General features: G+C 35.0%; 1 protein-coding gene across 5 annotated transcripts in view; it reads left to right on the top strand.

Annotated features, from left to right (window-relative positions):
* LOC107702252 (serine/threonine-protein kinase MARK1-like) overlaps window positions 1-3,868 on the top strand; it is a 52,557-nt gene that overhangs the window by 7,949 nt on the left and 40,740 nt on the right. The gene's annotated exons all lie outside the window — the stretch shown is intronic.

Below are 3,868 nucleotides of genomic sequence, written 5' to 3'. Positions count from 1 at the left end.
TGTGTGTGTGTGTGTGTGTGTGTGTGTGTGTGTGTGTGTGCGGGGGGATGTGTTTACGGAGATCGTACCTTGTCGGAATGTTTTTGTCCAGGCAGTGTGTTCATTGTCATGCTAAAGCAGGAATGCCGATGCTGCTGTGTCATGAAAGTCTGGAAAACTGTAGCTGTTTCATCTCATCTGTGTTCTCTTCAGGGTTCACTATTTATCTGTGGCTTTTGAACAATTTGAGCTGTGTTCCAAAACTAAGTGAGCTGCCTGGATGCCTTCTAAGGGGCCTTTCAAACAGTGTGCGTTTTTGAGACGCAGTGCAGCAGAATGGAACTGAATGCAGTTCTTTTTAAGAGTTTTAACTTCTTTTATTTGACATGGTGACTTAATGAAGTGTTCATGGTGCAAGATGAGTAACAACAGTCAAAATAATGATGATCTGGAACCAAACTTACTGACTGATGAGAGCTGAATGATGATGCAATGACATAACCTGTCTACAAATACAAATATTAGGTCAATATATTTGGATAAAATATAATTTGGAGCTACCTGTATCAGTGTTTATATTTAATCAACCTTGGGGTCATCGTAATTTGCAGAATTGTTTTTATATAGGCTAGTTTTTTTAAGGTAAAAAGTTACACGTTTTTGGGAAGTCACAGCACATGCCTTGCGATTTAAAAGGTCAAATTATTGAATTAATTGACTTTGTTAGTGGACAAGTTTGTTTTCTTTTTAAATATTAAGCAGTAAAGCAGTTTTGTTAAAATATTATTTTGTGTATTTGGTGTAATGAAATGTGTTTATGCGGTTTAACGCGTTAATTAATAAGTTATGAAAAAATAACGCGATTAAAATATTTTAACGCAGTTAACGCACTGGCCCGCCCCCAGACCTGTACGTGATCTTACATTTCATACAGTTGACTGCTGACAAATATGATGTAGGGCAACAACTCCATAAATGCAATTATGCCCTAAAATGCTTCTGTATGAGTTTTTGTCTCATATTGATATCATGATAAGCAATATAACACGTGCAGCGAGAGCTATATCACACGACTGATGTTTGACCCGAATAGCACGAGTGCAAATGTGATTTTATTCAACAGTTCAGTAAATTAGAAGTTAATATTATAGTGTAATATTTTAAACACAATATTGTCTGTTTTTGCTCAGTTTTGCCAGCAAAAATATTACCTCTAAAGCCACAGCAGAACTGTTGTGCGTCTCTGAGCAACACAGCGGTGTTTAGTTTCTGAATGAATCCGCTTTTTGAACGAATCGGGTGAATCAATGATTCAAAGCCCATTCATAAAGAGAGCCGTTTACTGAATGAATCGGCTGTGTGAACGAATCGAATGAATAAAAGACTCGTAAAAACATTTACTGCCATCTGCTGGCAGTTTTAGTTTCTTATTTAGAGTAACGTTTCATTGAAAAAAACTTTGTCATCATTTACTTATAAATGGCTTAGGCCCAATCCCAATTCTTCCCCTTAGCCCTTCCCCTTTCCCCTACCCCTCCGTTTCGCGCTAAACCCTTTTCTGAGATATTGCCAATTCGAGAGAGTGAGAGAGAGAGAGATGAAAGTTGCGTGTGTGCGCGTCTGTGCGTTTCTCTTTTTAGATTGAGTTTACTTAAAAAAACAACGATTTTATCTTCTCGTTGCTGGAAAATATAACGTAGCGATTCAGTATTTAAACTGGGAGGGTCTGTTTTGTACATTCTGTATGTGTGCATTGCGTACAGTCATTCGGATTGATTACATATATAACCACAGTTTTACTACAAATACCATGGTGAAGCTATATGGCTAGTATAGGAAACCCATGGTTAATGTGTGGTTACTATAGTTTAACTATTTTATTTTTTTATTTATTTGTAGTAAAACCATGTTTTCCCGCCCACATGTAGAAATCAAATATTCAAGCCGTTTATTCATTTTTCCACCCATGAACGAAAAACGAACATTTAAGCTGAATTCTCGTTTTTCGTTTTTTGGGAAAAAAAAACGAAAAAGGAGCCGTTTTCTCATTTTTCTACTTTCAATATTAAATCAAAAAACGAATGATCGAATGATACATGGATTATTCCCAATCATATGTGTTTGATATGTGTTTTGTCAAGATAAGACAAACTTTTCATTATAGAATATTGTAGTAGCCTACGTTTTGTAATATGACCCTTGACACTGCCCACCAGGGGGAGGAGGATTGCAGTGTCCAATTTCCAAACTTTTTTCACATGAATTTTAAGTGCTTAGGCTTTCGAATGATATCTAATTCAGGAGTGCAAAATAATAAATCCGTATGTGTCATATTTTGGAATAGAAATTCACCATGCATTCATATTCAGTCACGTCTGCAGCGGTTTATTTGTTTTCACATAGCTTCACTGTAGGGTCAATAAGGGCTTATACACTGTAAAATCTAATTAGTTGGGCTTACTTAAAAAAAGCATGCAAACCGATTGCCTTGAAAAAACCAAGTAAAGTGAAATAAGAATAATAATTTGTAATAACAAAGGTTTATTTAGTGTTGTAAACTTACACGCAAGTTCTGGTAACTCAGAATCACTATTTTCAACAACTAAATATAATAAGTACAATATACTATGTGCGTATTTCAAACAACTCTTTTATTTAAGTTGAGCCAACTCATGTAACATTTCCTGCAACTTGGAATTTCTAAGTTGTATTTACTTAAACAGCAATCTGATTTACTTGCTAAAAGCATGCAAACCGATTGCCTTAAAAAAACCAAGTAAGTGTTACTCCACTAACTTAAGTGCTTCAAATATCCATTACAAATTACTGACAACAATGTTCCATTCATCACACACACATACAATTACACATAAATTTAAGGTAGTGAAAGTTAAAGGTAATGTATTTTTTTTTGTTTTTAGTGCAGTTTTAACATGTATTACAAACATTTTGAAACAAAGCAAAAACAATCTGATTTAGGGTATGCTTCTTGTAAACAGTGGAGGTAGCAGTACAATGAATAAGTATGGCACTGGGTTGGCCGCACATGTTTCCAATGTTTTGGTTTTTTTTCCTGTCCCAAGTCAAGCATCACACTGTAAGTGTTTTTCACAGTATTAGGGTAATCCAAATGTACTGTACCAGTGATCCAAACATAGCACATGGCAGTCCGGAAGCAAATGGCTGAGGTAGACCCTGGAGACTGTGCAGTTGCTTTGTTTTACAGTTGTTGATTTTATTTGCCAATTTTATTTGCTGTCTTGTGTCAGTAGTAGCAGAACAAAAAGAGCAAATAAAATGGTTATTGTTACAATTAATGAAAATAAATGAAATTGAATTACCATTGTTGTGATTCACGTGCTGAATGTTTAAGTTTGTGTGTGACTTTAGCATATTACCACACGTGATTTAAGGATTATATAAACCCAGTTAAAATAATCTCAAGGTATTTATGAAAAATGAAATTTGATAAAGTTCATTAATAAACACACACAATAAATGCATTAATGCGTTAATTAGAACATAGGTCACCTTCTAAAAGCAGCCTATTTATTACTTTTTTTCCTTTGAAATCAAATAACTATGACTTCATGATGCATTGCTGCATTAATAGGAAGGAAATCTAAAGATAACTAACTAAATCTAAGTAAGGTAAACTATTGGATTTTATAGTGTAGTCCAAAGATGCATATACATGGAGATATATAGATATATATGTTTACTTCATATTTCTTCAGACAGAATCATCATTTCTATTCATTTTCCACTGATTTACGCGATCTGATGGTAATTAGCCGCTCCCAGCGCTGTCTCTGTCAGTGCGTTCCAAACGGGATATATCGCCCTCCGAAGGGCACTTCGGAGTGAAAACAATCATGGCCGCCATATT

Source organism: Sinocyclocheilus anshuiensis, unplaced genomic scaffold (assembly GCF_001515605.1).
Source record: "Sinocyclocheilus anshuiensis isolate Anshui unplaced genomic scaffold, SAMN03320099.WGS_v1.1 scaffold666, whole genome shotgun sequence".
Classification (NCBI taxonomy): domain Eukaryota; kingdom Metazoa; phylum Chordata; class Actinopteri; order Cypriniformes; family Cyprinidae; genus Sinocyclocheilus; species Sinocyclocheilus anshuiensis.
This window is presented reverse-complemented; position numbering and strand designations above follow the sequence as displayed.